Raw genomic sequence first — 23974 nt, forward strand, 5'->3', positions numbered from 1 at the left:
TACCAGTACATCATGCCTGGATGGCTGTCGGTTGAGTGTCTGACTCTTGATTTCAGCTCAGTTCATGATTCCAGAGTCGTGGGATTGAGACCCACATCAAGCACTGTGCAAAGCATGGAGCCTGCTTAAGATGTTCTCCCTCCCTCTCTCTCTCTCTCTCTTTCTCTCTCTCTCTCTGTCTCCTTCTTCCTCTGCCCCTCTCCCCTGCTCTCTTGTCCTCTCTCTCTCTCAAATAAAACAATTAAAAAATATATTTATTTTTAGCAAATCTCCACATATAATGCAACCCTTTTCAAAATATCAATAGAATTTCTCAGAACTACAACAATCCTAAAATTTGCAAAGAACCACAAAGACCCTGAATACCCAAAGCAATCTTGACAAAGAAAAGGAAAGCTGAGGGCATCACAATTCTGGATTTAAAGTTATATTACAAAGCTATAGTAATCAAAACAGGAATGACACTAACACAAAAATAGACCCATAGATCAATAGAACACAATAAAAAACACAGAAATCATCCCATAACTATATGGTCAATTAATCTCTGACAAAAAATAAAAGAATATCCAGTGGGAAAAATCCAGTCTTTTCAACAAATGATGTTGGGAAAGCTGTACAGTAACATGCAAAAGAATGAAACTGGATGACTTTCTTACACCACATATAAAAATAAACTCAAAATGAATTAAAGTCCTAAATTTAAGACCTTAAAACATAAAAACCCTAGAAAAGAACACGGGCAGTAATTTCTCTGACATCACCAGTAGCAACTTTTTTCTAGATAAGTCCCCTCAGGCAAGGAAAACAAAAGCAAAATTGAAGTATTGAGACTTTATCAAAATAAAAAGCTTCTGCACAGGCAGGAAACAATCAACAAAACTGAAAGGCAACATATGGAATGGGAAATGATATTTGGCAATGACATGTCCAATAAAGGGTTAGTGTCCAAAATATATAAAGAACTTATCAATCTCAACACCCAAAAAGTTAATAATCTAATTAAAAATGGTCAGAAGACATGAAAAGACATTTTTCCAGAGAAGACATTCAGATGGTCAACAGACATATGAACAGATGCCCATCATAACTTATCATCAGAAAAATACAAATCAAAATTACAATGAGATATCACTTCACACCTGTCAGAAATGGCTAAAATCAGCAATACAAGAAACAGCAAGTGTTGACAAGGATGTGGAGAGATAGGAACACTCTTGCACTATTGGTGAAAATGCAAACTGGCCGAGCCACTCTGGAAAACAGTATGCAGTTTCCTCAGAAAGTTAAAAATAGAACTACTCTATGATCCAGCAATCACACTAATGTGTGTTTACCAAAAAAAAAAAAAAACTAATTCAAAGAGCTACATGAACCCTGATGTTTATAACAGCATTATTCATAATAGCTAAGATATGGAAGCAGCCCAAGTGTCCATTGATTGGTGAATGGATGAAGAAGATGTGGTATATATATAATGGAATATTATTCAGCCACAGAAAAAAGAATGAAATCTTGCCATTGCCAACAACATGGATGGGGGTTAGGGAGTATAATTCTAAGTAAATAAGTCAGTTAGAGAAAGAGCAATATTATGATTTTACTCATATGTGGAATTTAAGAAACAAAACAAAGGAGCAAAGGGGAAATGAGACTCAGAGAGAGAGAGAGAGATAAATCAAGAAATAGACTTGATTAAGGAATGCAGTTACACTATATGATTAAAGTTAAAAACTTAAAAAAAGTTTCAATGTATTCTATAGCTTGGAATGTGTTTTATCTTGGTGTACGTTGCATATAAGGTTGAGAAGATGGTATATTCTGCCTTTTTTGAGTTACATGCTTTATAAATGTCTGATCTAAATAATTAAAACTGTTGATAAGGGAAAGATAAGATAAAACTGATTCTTATGGGAGTACACATTAAAAATGCAAATACTACTATTCAAGTAAACATGAATTGAATATTAAGTAAATGGATGGTATGATGGGATCCAGGCTTCTTACTGTTGGAATGGAAATTTATAGCTGTGCAAGAGGAGGCTAAATGATGCAGTTGATAATGGATTAGAATTACAGACATTAGTTAAGAACTTACATTTAATATGGATATAGATGTATTTATAGATAAATAATTATAGATAGGTGTATTAACACATATTAATGTAATTACATATAATTCTTGGCTTTGTCAGTTGAGAGTGCCTAAAAGAAATGACACTGGAGTAACAGCTATGGACACATTTAGCACTCTGATTGTGGTTTCAATTTTCCAGTTTAAAAAAAAAAAAAACAGTATTCCTTGGGAAATCATTGATTCTATGCCAGGGGCAGGGAATATACAACAGGAGCTTGAGGCATTTTGTAATGTCAGAAAGAAAGGCATTTTCTCTGGAGCATCTGGGAGGCTGATTCAGTTAAGCATCAGACTCTTGATTTTGGCTCAGGTCATGATCTTATAGTCCTGAGTTCCAGCCCCATGTTGAGCTCCCTGCTGAGCATGGAACTGGCTTAAGATTCTCCCCCTCCCTTGGAAAGCCTGAGTGGCTCAGTCGATTAAGCATTTGACTTCAGCTTGGTTCATGACCTCACAGCTTGTGAGTTCCACATTGGGCTCTCTGCTGACAACTTAGAGCCTGGAGTCTCCTTTGGATTCTGTGTCTCCCTCTCTCTCTCTGCCCCTCCCCTGATCACACTCTGTCTTTCTCTATATATCTCAAAAATAAATATTAAAAAAAACAGATTCTCTCCTTCCCTATCCTTCTGCCCCTCCACTACTTGAATGCAAGCTCTCCTCAAAATAAATAAATAGAGAGAGAGAGAAGTTAAAAAATAAATAATTTTTTTCAGGGTTATGTCAAAGGAGCACAGGAGAAAAATGAAAGAACTCCCAATGGCCAAGGCCAAACCAGAACTATTAAGGCAATCACATAAATATCATGAATCCACATTTGCACAAATGAATGAATGAGTAAATAAAAAATAAATGGAGGAAAAAACATGAATGTCTTGTGCAGACAAATTCCAAATAAATTACGTAGATATTTTATTCTATCAAAGGAGGAGCATAACATCTACTCCTCAAACTTGGGCTCTGAATACCAATTTCCTTACAAAGAGTCTGGAAAGAGGGAATAAAGAGAAACTATACAGTGGAAAAACCTGACAAACTCTGCCTCAGTCACAGTGATCAGGGTCAACTTTATCAGTAACAAGTCAATTTGATCGTATATACCCTTGATATAATGTCACAAAAATAGCACTGTACCTCTGTGTTTTTTCCTCATAACTCTAGTCTGATACCTCTGTGTTTTTTCCCTCATAACTCCAGTCTGATAGTGAGAAAAACATCAACCAAATTTCAATAGGGGCTATCCTATAATATACCTATCTAATAGTACTCAAAACTTTTAAAGTCATCAACAACAAGGAAAGTCTGAGAAACTGCCACAGGTCAGAGGAGACTAACAAGACTTTACAACTGAATGGAACATGGTAGCATGGATGGGTTCCCAGAGCAAAAAAAGGCATTAGATAAAACCTAAGGGACTCTGAATAGACTACATATTTTTGTTAATAATATATCAACATTGGTTCATTAATTGTCACAATTATGCCATATTAATATAATGATAGTAGAAATTATTCTGGGGGTGGTGCGGAGTTATATGGGCACCCTTTATTATCTGCTCAGTTTTCCTGTAATTCTAAAACTTAAAAATAAACTTTATTCATAAAAACACATCACTAAATCCTATAATACTAAAAATTATATTATAAGTACCTAAAGAAACTAAACTGAGGAATGTCCCAGTTTAGTTACTAACATTAAAAAGAAAATTACTTGAAATTTTCAGAAGGTTGCTATGGGGTTTGCTGTTAACAATTCCAAACTGATCTTTCTTTTTAATTATTTACTGTAAATAAAATTAAGAAAACTTACTATTATTGCAACCATGATTTACATTCTGTTAGTAGATATCTCCTAGTAGACCCAATGAAAATTTCCTACATAGCTGATAATTTAACATGTCCATAAGAAGAATCCCAAGAATTATTTGTTTTCAACACCTGGTATAACAAGGAAATGAACACTTACAATCTTTTATCATCTCCTTCACTCTATAATTTTAAGCTCTAGGTATGCACTTAATATTGCCCAACATATTTTGGGGTTTGGAAAGAGAATAAAGGAATATAATGCCTATTTTCCTTCCATCCAACTAACTTATAATAAAAAAGTAGAGACTTCCACAATAAATTGCAAATTACTTACATCGAATCTAATGTATTGATGAGCTTACATAACAACAAGGCTAAATACAGTCTAATAAAATTTTTATGTAAACATTTATTTTAGACTTTTTCCTTGACATCTCTGGAAAATAATTATGTCATGTGAGTAGCTGATAGGCCTCCTAATGTTATATAAACCTATATATATAAATATATAATTTTCATCTTGACTTGTATACCAGCAAGCTTAGAATAAACCTTTTACCTCAGTTTCCTATGCTCTCCTCCAGACTGTTTTTTTGTAAAGTTGTTTGTAAAGCTTATGTTGCCTCAAATAATTTTTAGAAATAAATAGATAAGTTAGAAATAAATGTACAAGCAAAATGAATAAAGAAAACAATTATCAAACAGGATTACTAGAAAACCATGTATTACATTCACTTCTGATTCTGGCATAACACTTTAGGTCAGACAGTTATCTGTGATTAGAAAAGTGTCCAAAAAAATACTTAAGTTAAAAAACAAGTCTCTGGTTCTCTTGAAATTTCCTGCTACCACTGGTAACCATGCAACAAGAGATTTCAGTATTAAAAGGACCTAAGATTTGATCCAACAGTTTAAACAGGGCTTCTAGAAGCAAACTGCCCAGGCTATTGACTACAATTTTGACTTGATTCCTCTTTTTTTTTTTTTTTTTAACCACATCCTGGGTACATTTATCCATGTCAGAAAGGAAACAATACATCTACAAGTGCACAGCAATGTTCCATTTTCCTATCTAACAGAGCTTGCTGAGATTGGCAGCCAGACTGACATTCCATCTGATGCGTACTCTGAAGTAAAACCGGTTAATGATGACCATTAGCAGGTGCAGGACTCAAAGCTTTCAGAGCTTTACTTCTTTTATCATCATTTCAGGTTTTATAAATGATGAAGCTCATCAACCCAATTCCTACCCAAATCTCCTGGTAAATCTGAGTATAGTCAGACTTTATGAGGTCCCAAACATTTTTAACAAGGCTTTGAAGCATCTCAGCACAGGACTTCCAGATCAGGATGCCCCATCAGGTCAGCCAACAACTAAGAAAGGTCACTGAGTCATATGATTCCTCTTGAGAATGTAAAATTGCAATGTCTTGTTTAGCTTCATTGTCTTAGCCAGTATCTAAGAAAATGTCCACATATCTTTCTGAATCTTTGCGACAGACAGATAACAACAATTGATTATTCTGTCTTAAATGTATTTTATTTACAGAACCTAATTGACTCTTTTATTAGTCAACTTGATTTGACAGTTCAAGGTTTATTAGAATTTGTAGGAACCTGGAATGTTTCTGACAAAAAAAGTTACCCATCCAGACGTAAACTTACTCAGACCTTTACAAAAGTTTGAATGTTTTTCCATCAAATTGGTAACAGAGTTCTGAAGCTTTTTAAGTTTAATTTATATAATCTCAAAAAACTTTTATTTTGAACACTATTTTTCCCAAAATTAGTCAGAAATATACAATCAAAATCTTCTCATGTTAGAAGAATTGAAGTCAAAATGTCTTAAAATCCAGGCAGGATACATCTATATGAATTTTCCTATATTTCTTTGTGTCAAATATTGCTGAGTAAATCTATTCATTCTGACAGATCTAGCCAAATGAGTTGCACCAAATCAATATGCTGGTAGTAATCCCTAAGTTTCCAAAGATTTCTCAGAACATCTGGTAGAGTTGAAAGCACGTATATGCCAATTTCAGCTCATGTACATCCTGGATTAATTTCTAAATCTGGGAATTGGTAAATACCTAATCCTCAAATTTAACTGTGTAAAGTCTTTAATGATTAGGGCTTAGCAAACCATTTAACAACAGTTACCCTGAAAATACAAAGAGAAGGAAAAAAATGAACTTTTCCAAAATTCTAAGACTAGTGTCTATTCTTTTCAGAATCCATTTGATTCTGAAGTGACAAAATAATGAAGTCAAATGTATCTATATCACCTTTCCCACTTTGTAGAGAAAAAATCCTTTGTGTGAATGGAAAGCCCACTTATCTTGGATGCTTGATAGTTTTAGCATCATCCATTACACAAAGACACAAGATAAAATGTCTTTAGGTCTGATAGCACTTTGAAATAAAGTCACTTGAAAGCACATAAAAATCAAAAATTTTATGAAAACCAATGGGTGGAAAAGAATTCAAGAAACCCGAAGAATGAATATTTCACCCTCACCCTTGAAATGTGGATAAGTGGGCAAAGAAACAAGAGACAAGGGCTGTTGACTTCAATTTATTGATAGTTTACATGTTTAGCTAAACTTAGTTTTCTTCTTTTTTATATTTGTGCATTTATGATCCTGTGTTCTGTCCTGTGAGAAGGAGGATTTTTGTGTTTCATGTATGTGATTATGGAAAATGTCTAAAAGACCTCCAAAGTAGAGGAAATGTATACTTCATTTCATCCCTGCCCTTAATTTATATACATGATGCCCAGAGGTGCATGGCAAGTGCAAATGAACAAGGTTCTAATTGATGTATTGATTGATTAATTCATTCATTCATTCAATCATTCATTCATTTATTCATTCAGTCAGGTGTTCCAAAAACACATGTTTTTCACCTCCTATGCACATGAACTAGAAATAAAATGGTGAATTAAAATGACATGTTTCTCACTTTGGTAGAATTTAATGGATAAGGTAATTATAATAAAGCAGCCATATGGGTATGGAAGATTTAGCATTTCAATCTGTGCTCATTGCTACAAAGAGAATACAGACAGTGAGTTTATCAATATACCTGATTTAGGCCAGGGGGCAGTGGGCAACAGAGGCTTATGCCGAGAAATGAAGTTTCAGCTGACATTTCTGTTCTGTTGTTTCTAAAATAGATAAAAGTTGAACATGCAAAGTTTAATGCCAGGATTTATTTTCAGAAGCAGGAGAAATTCAGATAAATTTATTCCACTGCGATATGGGAAATCTACAGCACTTGTGCACAGAATACATGCAGGGTAAATTGCTTTGGGCAAACTGCAATAAGTCCATTAAAGAAGATTTATCTTTCCTTCTTTGCTTCTCCTTTTCTCTTCTGTGGTTCTCCTTACAGGGAGAAGCTTTGGTACTTAAGGCTTTTACCTAATTTCCCAGCTTCAGCTATTATCCCTACATGGCTCATTCTTAAATCTATAATTTCGGCCCAGACCCATCTTTCTGATTTCAAAACTTCCTGATGGATGTTTTTATTTGAATATCTTTCTCTTTCTTTAAATATTATACATCTTATGAAAACTTCTCATTTTTCCCTCCATCCCTATCACAGATGGTTGTTTGAAAGTACTGAGTCTGGAAAATTTAAGATAATATGGACCCTTCTCATTTTCATTCATTCATTCTCTGCCCCCACCCTCTGTGTGTGCGTATGTGTGTATGTGTATACGTATCTAGGTATGTAATTTCCTTGACCTTCATTATGAGTTTCTTAATGTACCAATCCAATCAAAATAATACAATTTTGGTTCTTAGATTTGAGTTTTGGTTGACTTTTACATAATTGGAATTATTATCAAGTGTACTCATTTAATATTTATCCAGTGTGTTGGGAATAGTTCTAATTTTTCATTTTTTTGTGGTATAGAATTGCATGCCTATATCATAACTGTCTTATTCATTCTAAAATTTTGGACCTTTCAGTTATTTCTAGTTTATGGGTATCATAAATAATATTGTAAAGGTTATTTTTATGTCTCTTAGTAATATGAATGATGAAAATGTTCTAGTCCTTGTCTGTGCAGTCCAAAATGGTAGCCATTAGTCACATGTCATATATGAACATATAATACTTGAAATGTGGTTTTAGTATGATTTTATTTAAATTGAAATTGAAATCACCACATATGGCTACTGAACATTGTATTGGACAGTGCAGCTCTATGGCATATACCTAGGAATGGAATTTCTGGGCTGTGTATTATGTTCATTGTCAAATTTTTCTAGGTAATGCCGCATGAATTTCCAAAATCATTGGGGAAATTTTCACAATAATGTAGCAAATTCCCTGTTAACATCTTTGCCAGAATTTGGCTTTGTCAGGCTTTTACATTCTTCTCAATCTGATCAGTGTAAAATGGTATTTCACCGATATTTAGTTTACATTTTGAATTACTAAGAACTGATATGTCTTTAATTGTTATTTACTTTCTTAAGTGTGTGTGCACATGTGTGCATGCTCATGTGTGCATGTTAAGTGTTTTTTTATCCCCTTTCTTTTTGGTTGTTTAACATTTCTTTTTTCCATAAAGGAGATATTCTGATATATTTTAGGTATTAATTCTTTCTTTCCTTCTCCTTTTCTTTTTCTTCTTTCTTTCTTTCCTTCTTTTTGATAACATATGCTACAAATAACCATCTTATTCCTCTCTTTGGATTCTCTTTCCACTCTTCACATGTATATTTAATGAGTGAAAGTTATTTTTAACATAAACAAGTATATAAATAAGTTCCTATTAAGTAGATATACATTTTTGTTGAGTTTCTTCAGATCTTTAAACACTGTTAATTTGCAAAGGTTCCTATAAACTTAGTCAGTGTCATCTCAACCCAGCCTCATTTCTCATTTAAACTATTTTCTCTTAATTGTATATCCTCATTACTCTCTCCCACTCTCCCACTCAGGCTATATCCTCCTTGTCTGCAGAGTATGCTCTGTTAAGCTAACTGAAGCCCATGAGTAAAATTTAAGACCCACAGAGCTAGACTATTATCATACTCAAAATATGGTATGGTCTCCATGGATCTGGGATTTTGTAGAACTAAGAAATCCAAGAATTAACTAGTCTTGAGTGCATTCATTTGTTAATATTATCAGTGAGTCTTCTATTGCTTCTATTTACAACTCTTTTTCAAGTTTACGATTCAGACTAACTCCATCTATTGCCTTCTGAGAGATGGGTTCCTCTCATCAGAAAGTTCATTCAATCTGAAAAAAAAATCATGATCTTAGAATCCTTGAAATTTAGTTTGTAGTCTGAGTGATACTATTATTGTCTCAGAGCAGTTTGGACTATTTGTAAATAATTCATTTGTTTCCATCTCCCACTCAGAGTACAGACTGTATCCCTGTCATGTTGATATTAGGCTTGGATATTTGACTTGCTTTGATTAATGCAATGTTACTACAGGTTTTCAAACAAAGTCCTTGAGTCAGTTTGTGATCTTGTTTTCCTCTAGGAGAAGCACATACTTAAGAGAGCCACATCTCAGTCTAGAGCCCAGAGCAAAAGCAGTTGCATCCCTACTGCAAGACAATGGATCTACAGTCTAAAGCAGCATTACCCAGTCAATCCAATCCTAGGTCAGCTGAACCACAATCCAGGGGCAGAGTGAAGGATTAAGTTGTAAACCATTGAGATATGGAATAGCTTGTTATACACCATTACTACAGCAACAACTGATTAACACTAATAATATTAATAAATACTAGTTAATATTATGTATTGACTTGACTAAACATGAGGTACTCAGATCGAACATTTCTGAGTGGGTTTGTGATGATATTTCTGGATATTAGCATTTGAATTGGTGACTAAGTAATATAGATGGCCCTCTCCATTCTTCAGAAAGGCTGCATAGAACAAAAAGCAGAGGAAACTTCCTGCCCTCCTGCTTGAGTCTGTACTTTCATCTCACCTTCTCAGCCCTTAGACTGAGATTTAAACCACTGGTTCCCCTGGTCTTCAAGGCTTTGGACTTGGACTGAATTATATCACTAGCTTTCCTGGGTCTCTAGCTTGCTCAGCAGGCTGTGGGACTTCTCAGTCTCCATAATTGCATGAGCTAATTTGTCATAATAAATCTCCTTTAATTTATAAATAAAATGTTAATTATATTTTAATACAAATACACATGTATTATATATACATACCTACTGATATACCTACTGATTCTATTTCTTTTGGGAACATCTGTACAGATGTAGGATAGTTATATCTGATAGTTTTGGGGCCTCTATTATCTATATTCTTTTATCAGATTCATTTGCTCTACTCTTCCTCTTTGAGTACTGCCCTCTCTTCTCCCTTAAACCCACTTTAATCTATGTATTTGTTCATTATACAAAACTCCTAAAAAAGAAAAACACTAGCGTTGATAACACATTAAGTCAAAAATTGCCTAGTAAATTCTTCAGTAGCATAAAATATGAAATCAAAGCAGCACAAAATGTCTGTTAGTCAGACAAATCCTAATGTTATAACCTGTCTTTGCTGTATATGTCTACAGTGGGAACACTTAAGTCAATCTAAATTTTAACTTAGTTTTGGAACTTGTTATATGGTTGCCTGTTCACCTTGTGCTTTTTAAATCTGAGTTTCTGTCAACAACTTCTGTATTTACTGATTGTTGCCTGAGAGAGGCTAACCGAAATTCCCAGTCTTCCCTCCACAGATCCATTCAGATATGATATAAATATCAAATGTAGCTATCCCAGTCATGTCAGAAAATTTCTTTAGTTGCTTCTCTGCTATTGACTTCCTATCTTAACTTTAAGAAAAAGTCTCTCAATAACACTTTGGAGAGGATTTCCCTCTAGGGAAACATTTTTGTTTACCCTCTGAGATCTTCCTTTTCCCCTCTGTTAGTTTTCTCTGAGCCCAAGAAATCCTCACTGATTTTGTCATGAATAAAATATCTTCCTCTTTCCTTGTTCTGCATTTGAAAGCTGTTAGTTCCAGATACATTATTCTGGTTCCATTTCTGTTTCCTTTCACGTAAGACTAGTTCGGCCTTCAAGTTCTCCAAGTAGTTTCCTGGTTTTCTTCATTCCTGATACTTTCTGGTTTTCTCACTGACATTTCTAAAGCTAAGATTATCTATTGTGCTACAGTTTTCTGTTCATGAGAGTGTTTAAAGAATCATTTCCTACAATAGAACCTTTGGTATCAGAACATATGCGAAGTAATATCTATGCAATGTTTGGCAATTTATTTAGTAATCTATGTCTCCAATGACTTATCTGTTAGATGGAGATAATAATAGTATGCACTTACTTCATAGGGTTCTTCTGGGAAGTAAATGTGATAGTTTATTTATATCACTTGGAATAGTCAGGGCATTTGAAACATTCACTAAAATGCCGCTGCTAATATTATTATCCTTATTCAGGTGCTCTGAGGAGTAAATGAGATATTCCATGTAAAGCATTTAGCATAAAACCTGGCCCATTATAAGTATTCTATGAATATTAATTCTTATTATCATTAAAATTAAAAATACCTTGCCTGCCATTCAAGGTCTGTAACCATTTACAGGTACTTCTGGCTCTCAAAGCTGAGATTCTTCTGTAAAAAAACCCTCCTTATTTAAAATAACAGACACACACATTCAAATGTTACCCTTACCCTCTCAGGTTTGTCCCATAGTATTTTGTAATTTGAGATATAAATCACTCCTGCTCTTTTCTTTTATTTTGGAGACATAACTGACCTATAACATTTTATTAACTTCAGATACAGAACATAATTCAATATTTTTATATGTCACAAAATGATCATCACAATAAGCCTAGTTAACATCCATTACCACACATTTTTTCCTTGTGAGTCATGCTTTCTTCTAACTAATAAAATATAAAGAGGAAAAAAAGATGAAATCCAATAATCCAAACTATTGCCTCTGTTATTCTACAAGCAAATTTCCAATAACCCTTAACCTACAACGGTTCTTAATAAAACAGGTCAAACACCATGGCATGTTAAAACCTCTTTCTCTATGCCTAAAAAGTAGACCATAAAAAGTAGAGCAAAGTCAATCTGCATGGTAGATTCAGTCCAGTTAGCTACTATTCAGTGCCTTGGAGCATTGAGCATTTGATTAGCATCCAGTTTCTGGTAGAAGAGTTAATATAATAGAACCCATGACCTTACAAGTCAGTGATCCTATCTCCTGATAAACACATGTCCCAGTGAACACCCTAGATTTTAACCATTCAGATTAGCATTGCTCCTATTTTGTGGAAGAGTGAGGGGTGAAAAGACTATGATTATGTTCATTTCAAAACTCTCTTTGTTCAGAGTAAAGTAGATTACATTCCTTTCATTTTTATTGTTTATTTAGTTTTATTTTTAGAGAGAGAGAGTGCAAGTCGGGGAGAGAGGCAGAGGAAGAAAGAGAGAGAACCCTAAGCAGGCTTGACACTCAACACAGAGCCCAACCCCGAAGCTCAGTCCCATGACCTTCAGATCATAACCTGAGTTCAAATCAAGAGTTGGATGCTCAATTGACTGAACCACCCAAATGCCCCTCCTTTTATAATAGAAGGAAAGGAAGCATTCTATTCAATATTTACCAGGGTACATTATAATCCTTTATTTATATAACATATCTCACTATATGCTTTATTCTTGTGTCTTAGTAATTACTAAAGTATCTGGCATACAGTAGAGAATCAATAATTGTTGAGGAATAAATAAATATATTGATGTTAAAATAGTCACAGTTTGCTGAACCCCTCTGTATAAATTGATCAGGTTTTATCTTTTCAATTTCTTTTGTACAAAAATTATTTTGCATTTTAAAATCTGTGGTCATTAACAAAGTCCATTGTGTGGCTCACTGAAATTCTTTTAACTTTTAATCTGCTCATAAGTGAAAGGAGTGACTTGTAATATCCTTTAAGAATACTGTAAATTCACATAATTAATACCAAAAAGAGACAGCAAGATATTAGATAGTTCTTAAAGCAATATGTATATAAGCATAGGCTTTCTGACAAAGCCTTTTTAATTTGGCTATGCAAACAACTTAATAAGAATTTCTGAAACTGAAAGGAGAATGCTGAAAACATTAGGAGGAGTGTTATATCTATAAAACTGGGTGCAGATTCATACACACAAACACATACAATTATGCTTGACTCCTTATGTTCCATTTAAAGAAACTTCCTTGGACTCAAACTCTGTGGGACTGAGCATGGTCAGATCAATCAGCTCCACTCTCATTTTATTTAAGAAAGTCTATTCTCATTTATTGTAATACACAGCCTGATCTTCTGTCCACCATTTTTTAATGGGTTAGAAAATTTATTTAGTGTACATCCGAGTAGTGTATTTCAATCTAACATGTATCACTATTAAAGATGATAATCTCTACTCCTCTCATGCTTTGTATCTATTAATTAATTCCAAAACTATGTGGAGAAAATTCATGCTCTTTGAAACTCTTAAAATTTTAAACACATACATATGTACACACACACACACACATTCATGTATATAATATTTTGTGTATTATGGTTGTGTGGTGTGAATGTGTGTGCCTTGCACAAAAATAATTATATTGAATTGATTTTGTTATTTATTAATTATTAAATATATTCTTCAGAAAACTAAAATGTTTTTTTGGGTTTTTAAAAATTTTTTAATGTTTTATTTATATTTGAGAGAGAGATAGAGACAGCGTGAGCAGGGGAGGATCAGAGAGAGGGGGAGACATAGAATCTGAACCAGGCTCCAGCTCCAGGCTCTGAGCTAACTGTTAGCACAGAGCTCCTCGTGGGGCTTGAACCCACCAACCGTGTGAGCCAAAGTCAGATGCTTAACCGACTGAGCCACCCAGTTGCTCCTAAAATGTTTTCTTTTTTTCTGGGGGGGGGGTTACAATTTATACTGAGAACTTGAAGCTTCAAAGCTTGCCATCCTGTGTGTGTGTGTGTGTGTGTAAGCACGTGTATTTTAAATTCTAGATTATTTTATGCTGAATTCTACTATGATTTCAATAAGTTATTTATTTCACAGTTTCTCATAAATACTGTATAACCTAATTTTCCAAAAAAGCAGAAACCAAAGCAAAACCTAGGGTCCTAGAGGCATGTTGGTGTTTGATCTGGTAGGTTGCCCATTTTTGTTTTTCTTCCTGAGTGCTCTCCCAGATCTGTACTATTCCCTTTGATTGGCCCTGGATGAGCTTTCAAGTTCTCCTTCTATGGTCTGTTCTTCTTGAGCAGATTCCCCTTTATTTGTTCTTTCTGGGTGTATCTCTTGGTTTTTGGCACAGTATTATTATTAATATTCCATTAAAAAATTCATTGTTCTATACAGTAGGTTAGACCTACCAACTAAGATTTTGTCCCAGAGGGACAGAAAGTGTAGCAAAATCAGTTTCTTGGGAGAACGAAATATTGAGCAAAGTAGTATTAGTACAGATACACTGTCTAAGTAAGTAACATAAAGTTGTATCCTGAGCTAAAAGCACTTTCTGTTTTTTTAGTTAAAATATCAAATTCCTTAAAAATAATTAAAATAAAATAAAATAAAATAAAAATAAAATATTTTTATGTATGGTGTGAGAAAATGATCTAGTTTCATGACCTGAAAGAAGTTTTTTAACCTTGCTGCATATGTCCAAAATAGAAATAATAATAATATTAGCATTCAATTAAAAATGCATGCCTGGCTATAAGCAATAAAGAAACTTATATTAAGCCATCAGGGGGTGCAAAATATAATTTTACCACAGCTTTTAAAAAGCTCTGTGTAGGGCACTTCAGTGGTTCAGTCAGTTAAGCATCTGACTCTTGGTTTCAGCTCAGATCATGATCTTGCAGTTGGTGAGTTCAAGTCCCACACTGGGCTCTGTGCTGGCAGTGTGGAGCCTACTTGGGATACCTCTCTGTACCCCTCCAACCACAAAATAAATAAACAAACATCTAAAAAGCTCTTGTTGATCTTAGGGAAAAAATATGTAACTTATAGGAGGACACACAACACTATAGAGAAACCAGATACTAATATATTCTAAGTGATGTGAGTGTTTTAACCTCATGCATTGATTTATGAACATGTAATGATGGCAAAGGAGTAGATCATATGTTGGGTTACTTGAAAAGATAAAGTATGGGGGCATCTGGATGGCTTAGTTAGTTGAACTCTGACTTGGACTCAAGTCATCATCTCACATTTCGTGAGTTTGAGCCCTATGGCAGGCTCTGTGCTGACAGCTCAGAGCCTGGAGCCTGCTTTGGATTCTGTGTGTGTGTGTCTCTCTCTTCCCCTCCACTGCTCTCTCTCTGTCTCTCTGTCTCTCTCAAAAATATGTAAACAGTAAAAGAAAATTAAAAAATGAAAAAGATAAATTATGGATTGTTCATGGGATCAACACCTGTAGAAAAGAGAAGAGGCATAATTTGTTCAGATGGAGAAACTGAACAACAAAGAGGTCCAATGACAGAGCCAGCCAACCCCTAGGAGAGCTCTATAGTTAGAATGGCTCTTCAGAATTTTCCTGAGTAGAAGCAAGAGGGACAGTCTTTATTTTTTCATGTTTATTAGTTATGGATCCCCCAGGAAGGCAGTTTGCCATTGACTAAGGTGGCTCTCCTCACTGAGGCAATTCTTGAAATAGCTGACAGCTGAGGGTGGTTCTCCAAGAGCATGCCCAGCAGATAGAGAAGAGTTCTTATAAATAGGAATCTTGGTTTGCTGTACAATTTCATGGCAGGTTGGACATAAGATGCTAATTCTTTTGTTTTTTCAATGTTTGTTTAGTTTTGAGAGAGTGACAGAGTACAAACGGAGGAAGGGCAGAGAGAGACACAGAATCTGAAGCAGGCTCCAGGCTCTGAGCTGTGAGCACAGAACCCAACTCTGGAGCTGGAACTCACAATGGTGAGATCATTACCTGACCCAAAATCATACACTTAACCAACTAAGCCACCCAGGTGCCCCAAGATGCTAGCTCTTTATGAAAATTGTATGAAGTGGAATTTCCCATAGTACAAATTAAAATATTCTTGGGAAATCATAGGAAGAGTATGACTTTGTGTATGACAACAATGACTTTTTTTAAGTGAAGGTGCCAATTAGCCTAAAGGACCACAAATAAACAATGAGTCTCATTTTGTCTATAACTCCACGTGAAATATTTCAATATAAAGGGAATATGTTTATATGCCCAGTATTCATATAAATATGAAGATATAAATAATAATAAATGGGTATAGCTACAAATCATTGCCATACTGGTCTGATCTGATATTTAAAAAATTTTTAATGTTTTATTTATTTCTGAGAGAGAGGGGGAGAGAGAGAAAGAGAGAGAGACAGTGTGAGCAGGAGAGGATTAGAGAGAGAGGGAGACACAGAATCTGAAGGAAGCTCCAGGCTCTGAGCTGTCAGCACAGAGCCCGACATGGTACTCAACCCCACAAACCGTGAGATCATGACCTAAGCCTGTCGGACGCTTAACCGACTAAGCCACCCAGGCAGCCTTGATCTGGCATTTTAAAAGACCTAGTTACAAATTCTACTTAAGATATAAATACTAGAACTCTCTTTATAAACAGTCAACATTAAAGAGGTTGTAAATTAACACAGTGATAATTAGAAATGATTCTTTTTTCTAAAATAAGCAGTAGTAAAATTACTCAGATAAGGGAGAAATACTAGCAGAAATTTCCATTCTGATAAGTGAAAGAATGTAATGTATCTCAGAGTACACTTCAGAATGGAGTCCAAGGCTTCTGACCCCATCCCTCCTTTGTTCAAATAATAGAAAATTCTTCCCTCTGATCCTCTCCAAAAGATAACTAAGTCCTGAAAAGAGACTTTCCAGGCAAGGCACTTAGCTGATTGATTAAAACACAGAGAATAGACACTTCACCAGATTTGTAGAAAAGGTTGTATGGGTGTGTGCAGGTCTTCATGTATGCACACATGCTTGCTTGCTTCAAAGTCTGACAAAATTTGATTTGAGACATTGTATTAGAGCATACCTTGTGGTAGTAAGTTTCTTTGAAGAGAAAACATTCAGCTCCAACTTATTGGAAGCTACCGAAGGTTACTCAATCAATCTCATACATCTGAAAAGCAAATTCAGTTAGGTCAATTTGGAGTACAAACTAACAAAAAATCAGATCATTAACAGATTGAGTTAATATTTGAATACTAAAATGTAGGGGTTTTTTAGGTGTAAGAATTGATATGAGAACTTCCATTATACATACTGACAAAAATCACAAAGTTAGGTATTGCTGCCTTCCAATAAAGATTTAAGGGACAGTTACAGCAAAGTTAAGCAAAACACAGACACACACTGTTTAGCGAAAAATTAGTGAAACAATCTGAATTCAAATTATAGCTGAAGGCTGATGTCATTTTTTTATAAAACATAAGGGGAAAGTCCTCATGGGTTTCTACTGAATAGAAATATCTTTGGAGAAGCAAACATCAGAATATTTGGAGGTCATATTTTAGGGATAGGATTACAACTGTTTTTTATTCTTGTCTTCACACTTTTTACTTACGAGTTTTCTTAGAGGAGTAAGTATGACTTGTGTATTTTGTAAAAGTGATTGAATTTGAATGAAATAATGTATTTGAATTTGTTTTATTGATTAAACCTTTGCCATCTCTAGATCACTCCCACTGACCTCACTAACATTCTTACAGTGCTTATAGACTTTTTCTCAAATTCTTCAACTGTGTTCTAAAAGCTAACTACATTCATCGTCCAAACTTCACATCCACTTTAATTAATCATCTTCTACTCCTTCATATGAACCCCTTATCAAAGCTGATCAATGCCTTTTATTTCTTTACCCACCCCTGCCTCTAATCCACGTAAATCTGTAATTCTATAAAGCACACCAGTGAGGTTTCTTCCATTATTCACGGGGTACAAGAAACTACACATCAAATCATTCATGGTAAATTTTGAGAGTATTTACTCCTGCAGCTTTCACTATTATTTTTATCTTCTGGAAAAGGAAGTTGGAAAGTTTCTGTGTCCTTTATTTCAGGGAAAGTGAGAGTATCATTTAAAACTACATGGTGGACTTTTTTTTTACAAAAGAATAAACTGAATAAACGTAGTGCTGGCCAAAAGCAGATTTTCTATTTAAAGTATTTATTGCCAATATTAAGATATACATTTTCATCTGATACCATGAATATAAGATGTTACAAGATAGTAAATCTAGAGATTAACAACATACAAGTGTTTAATTTTTTCAGGGCCAAACTATGAAATGTTAATTAGCAAAACAAATATTGAAAGTCATGTCCATTTCTATACCATTTTTGGCCATAATGGGTTTATTTAATTTCAGAGAGCACGTCTTGTTCCTCTTTTGTACCTAATTAACACAATACCTAATATAATGTTTTTAAATAAAATATCAGGGAAATAATGAAATACTGGGTAAATGAAAAAATTAATGAATGAATGGATATTCAAAACTATGTGTTATACCATATATTCAGGTGTGTCTTTGATATCTATCACTCTATCTTTTTTAAAAAATGTTAATGTTTATTTATTTTTGAGAGAGAGGGAAGGAGGAGTGGAGAGAAAGAAAGAGAGACAGAGGATCTGAAGCAGGATTTGGGCTGACAGCAGAGAGCCCGACACAGGGCTTGAACTCACGAACCATGAGATCACAATTTGAGTCGAAGATGGATGTTTAACCAACTGACTGAGTCAACGAGGTGCCCCTGATTTCCATAAGTCTATCATTTAGGTGTTATGCTGACATCAAATTTCAAGGCATTTCTAAAATTAAGTTACGTCACAGAATTCTAAAGACATTTATATTTGGTCTAAGAAAAAGAAAGTTAAATGAATAATAAGGATCACTTTTTCATCTTTCTTCCTATGTCTTGAACACAGCTGTTACTGTGTTTAATTATATATCTGTTTAGGATTCCTTATTCAGTAGTCTGAACATCGAATGCATGTGTGATTCCAATGCATGCTTTATTTCTCATGACATCCACCTTTGATTAGAATCCCTAAGAGTAATTACGACAAAGAGCATAACATTGTTTGAAAGAAGAAATTTTATCTAAGACAAAATGACAACTGGAATGCATTTCCAAATGGGAAAAAATAATTGAAATAATAATGGTTCATAGAACATATAGAACACATTTGAAGTTGTGTTATATGTTCATAATGATAAACAACCATTTTCCTTGTTTTACAATATCCTACTTGCTAACCTGTTGATGTGAGTTGAAAGATAAATACAAAGCATCAATGGAGAGATGCTTTATAATATTAAAACAAAATTATATTTTAGAATTTAGAAAAGCTCACCCACATAAATATTGGTTAAATATGTTAATCACTGCAAACAATATGTGGTACAAAATATGTGAAGCAGTAAGTATCCCATGTAGACACAGTGAGCTAATTGATGCCAATCAAGATATTTTTAATAATTCTAAAAAAATGCAGGCAACTTTTATTCCCTCCATTTCTACAAACCACATTTTCCCCCTGTATTTCGAGGATATCCAAGATACTGTAAGATTTAGTAATTGTATTATCAATGCATAGTAATCTATTTTTTTACCAAAATACTTACATCACTTTAAGTATTTATGAGGAAAATTATTTTATTTTTATAGTTATTATGTGAAACACCTCAAAGTTACAGACCATACAAATCGTACTTATGTGAATAAACTAGTAAATTCAGCATGTTTAGCTACGTTATTATTAAAGCATTCCTAATTCTTCTTAAGTTATTATTAGGTGTTATTTATTTTAGCATCATTTAGAAGTGAAATGCGTCATTTTAGAAAGTAGAATAGAAGGACACTGAAGGGAAAAAAGTCATTCCAAATACCTATACAAATCATGGTAATATGTAATTTCATTCTGTTTTACTTGTTTTATTATCTTTGCCTTCAGACTTTCAGTGGCTATGTATACAACAGAAGGCTGCTTCAAATTGTGGTTGATTATAATAGTCAACTATCTTCTCTATCTACAGTAATGTTCCTCTAGAGGGCAGCAGTAAAGATCACATCCCTCTTGTTACACATATCACCACTGACTGTGCTACAATTCCCATTTCTAATCAGTTAAGTGCATTGCACAGAACACCATGGCTTCAGATATTCTACGGCATTCAGCCTAGGGTTCTTTATACATTGGAGCTCAGAAAATATTCATCGAATACGTGATTGACAAAATTAAGTAATTTGCCATATTTTCATTGAGTTGTTGTTTTTATTTATTTAGCCATGTAGTTGTCCTTGCAGAGAGGGAGACACAATACTGTAAACTCTAAAAAGAAACTCTTTCTCTTTTTTATCACAAATTTATCCTTCAGTCCTTTTGGAGGATTTATGCACTGGAACACATCAAGTTATCACTTAGCCAGCATACTGTGTGAATTTATATTGTAACCTCTGTATTTATTCCTCAGAGGGCATACTATTAATTACATAAAAGATCCTATAACCCTCCCCAACACTATTGATGTACCAGATCATTCACTACCAAGGAGAGAAGACCACACTGAGAGATACTGAAGCTTCAGGCTAATAAGGATTAGTTCTAGCCGAGACTTTTTATTGTCCTATTGCTTTAAAATACCCTCAAATTCAAGCAGTGGAAAAGCACAAAGGGCAGAAACATTCAGAATAATGAATGATGGTCAATCCACTAAAAAGGGAATATTTTGAGTCTAAGCTGGTGAAAGTGGATTATGTCCAGAAATGTAAACTAAGTAGAAACTGGATATAAACTAAAGTACTTCTTTTGAATCAGAGAGATAGACCAGCCTCAATTTTCCACCTTGATGGGGCGCCTGGGTGGCACAGTTGGTTAACTGTCCAACTTCAGCTCAGGTCATGAGCTCACAGTCCATGGGCTGGAGCCCTGCATCAGGCTCTGTGCTGACAGCTCAGAGCCTGGAGCCTGTTTCAGATTCTGTTTCTCCCTCTCTCTCTACCCCTCCCCAGCTCATGCTCTGTCTCTCTCTGTCTCAAAAATAAATAAATGTTACAGAAAATTAAAAAATATATATTTAAAAAAATTCCCACCTTGTTAAACTCTGTTACTAAGGGTAATTTATTTATATTCATTGAAACTCCATTTCTTCTGTAAAATGGGATAAATGATAGTAGTTGCTTCTTAGAGTATCTTGTTTGTTTTTATTTTCTTTATAGAATTGCATGAAGGAATGCATTATAACATAGCACTCATTACCAACATAGTGTTTATTAAATAAAATCATTAGAATTATTCAGTAAGTCTCAGTAGGCCGAATTTTAAATAAAATACAAACATAAGCCTTGAGAACATTGTTTGAAGATTTCTATCATCAGGCAGAAATGGCTGAATCTATGCCATGGTGAGAAAAATATGGGAACTGAAATAAAAACTGAAATGGGAATAAAAAAAATCATGTTGTGGTCCTAGAGCTGATTATAACTCACTTTGTGACCTTGAGCTAGCTACTGAATATTTCTGGGCTTCATGTTTCCCAATGTAAAAATGAGAAGATTGGCCAAGATGGTTTCTGAGGACATAAATACTTTCCAAATGCTAGGCTTTATAAACATTGTTCTCGGATGATTTTCCAATGATGTCACTTGATACAATCACAGGATTGTGCTGGTCCCACAAATCCAAGAGGAGTGTACATAGTCTGTAAGCTTGTGAGTAGGTTAGAACACAAGCAGATGGTAAGTGTCCTGCAAACTCATCAGAGTACTCATAACTCTGAATTCCCTGGGTCAGTTGACATTGGTAAGTTTCGTTCTGCTCTTTGCTTTCACATGGCTTTTAACTTCCTTCATCAAAGTAACTATTTTTCCTTACCATGAAGAAGAGATGAAGTTCAATAATATTCCGTTACAATGGCTTTCCTTTCTCCCACAGAAAAAGCCCTAAAATTTCAGCAAGAACAGAAGGTTCTAGAAGATGTGTGGAATGGATTGATATAGAGTTCTACATTGTTTCTGTAAATATACTTATCTGGGGGAGAGAAAATTAATTGTTCCCCTTTCCTTTGTAAGAAACGTTAAAAATTGTGGCCTTTGTAACTTTTCAAAACAGCCTTAATATTGTTTCCAGAAACAGAAAGAATAGGTAACATAACATAGATATTCTATAATCATTTTAAGATGAAAAAAGGATATAAATTGCTTAATAATTTTTACATACATATATGCATTTTAATGTTTTATTTTAAAGTATGTGTTTTCAATTTGTGTAAATTTAACTCTGATAGTAAGCAACAGGAATATGTTTAGCTTACTTCTGTTGGTATGGGCTTTTTATTTTAAATCCATGCAGGAAAGAAAAAAAATGAAAGAAAATTTTTCCAAGAATAAAATAAAAGCATCAAGATGAAGTGAGAAGACATTTATGATACTATATCAGGTCTAAAAGCACCAAAATCTCTAAAGACTCAACTTATGCTAGATGGCTGCTATGGTATCTACTGCAGGTTCCTCATGTTCCTACTTTGGTTTTGGTTTTGTTTTCACCTTATCTCCTTTCCCCTCACACTTCTCTTTATTCTTGATGTCTACTGTGAAATGGCTTGTCCTGAATACTTTCTCCATGTATCACTTAGAGTTGCGGATGTGTAATACAACTTTCTGTAAAAATTTCTTGTATGTCTTATGTTAATCAACCACAAAAGGGAGATTTGATCCGGTAGGTTAACAGAGTTCCCAAATTAGTCTTTCTCATAAAGCCACTGGTCTTCCTTTTATTTAATGTACGTTTTTGTCAGACAACAATCAAGTCTGAGGAAATTCTTCAGAAATCAAACCCAAGGCATGGCAACCCACATGTAAGGAATTGCATCTGAGCACTTGACCCAAAAAGCAGCTGCAGATGCAACAAGGATGTAGAAGGCCATTCACTATACAGTACTCACACAGAATCTATTTTTAGTAGGAAAAATACTAATAATTACCTTTAAAATATCTTTGTGAACATGCATACAACATACATGCAAACATATATACTATGAACATTTATTTATATATTTAATGTGATAACAACTGTTGATGACATCTATTTGCACTTGATCCATTGATAATACTGTTATTTTATAAATAAACAGAAAGTTGGACAGATAGAATGAACAAGGAGTAAAGTAAGGATAACAGTATTCCTAAAAGTCTCCAATGTTACTTAGTTTTCTATATACACATACATCTAATTATCTTCAACAGATAATTTTTGGAAAGTTAAACTTGAGGTATTTGTTTTCCCTAGGGTGTGACTTTAATTTCATTTAGTCACTAACTTGTTTCAAAAGTCATCACCACGTTGATCAGTCACTATGGTGACTGATGTGCCAACGGGTAATATATCATTTTTTAAATTAAAGCATACATTTATATGAGTACCTAAAAATACGCCCACAAATACACTTTAAATTAAAGCGTACATTTATATGAGTACCTAAAAATACGCCCACAAATACACTTTAAATTAAAGCGTACATTTATATGAGTACCTAAAAATACGCCCACAAATACACTATCTGGGGCAAAATAAATTCTTAGCAATGGCTTATTAAATAAGTGTTGTCTATCTTACTCATCTTCAATAAAGAATATGCCCCTTCTGTCTACCGGCCTCATAACATTTTTTTAGAGCAAGATTAATCAACACAATTTAGGAAATTGAACAAATCAGCAATGATATTAATCCAACCTTTCAAGAATATTGCCTAAACTACTGAATCATCCAGAATGCATTTAAGACCTCCCAGCCATTGGTTAGTAAACAGCTTACCAGTCCCAACTTTGGTGTCTCCTCTCTGGTTGCCATGATAGTAGCTGTAGAATTGCTACTTGCTCTGTTTGCTTTATTTGTAAATACTTAGAAGCACCAAAGATCCCTATATTTGCTGTTATTTCCATAAACCAAATGTTAAGACAGCTTAATACACTAAGAATGGCTTCTATTCAAAGCATAACCACTTAACTCAGTGT

The 23974-nt window shown here is 34.2% G+C and overlaps 1 long non-coding RNA gene and 1 pseudogene across 1 annotated transcript in view; one reads left to right on the forward strand and one right to left on the reverse strand.

Moving 5' to 3' along the window:
• The window catches only part of LOC120221170, a 53274-nt gene that overhangs the window by 19104 nt on the left and 10196 nt on the right, over positions 1 to 23974 (forward strand). The window contains exon 3 of the long non-coding RNA XR_005525749.1: positions 21897 to 21978. This is a non-coding gene — a long non-coding RNA (uncharacterized LOC120221170). The remainder of the gene's footprint in view (positions 1 to 21896; positions 21979 to 23974) is intronic.
• On the reverse strand, positions 5085 to 5274 carry LOC120221169 (annotated as a pseudogene).

Source organism: Hyaena hyaena, unplaced genomic scaffold, assembly GCF_003009895.1.
Source record: "Hyaena hyaena isolate Hyena2069 unplaced genomic scaffold, ASM300989v1 scaffold_763, whole genome shotgun sequence".
In the NCBI taxonomy this organism is placed as follows: Eukaryota; Metazoa; Chordata; class Mammalia; order Carnivora; family Hyaenidae; genus Hyaena; species Hyaena hyaena.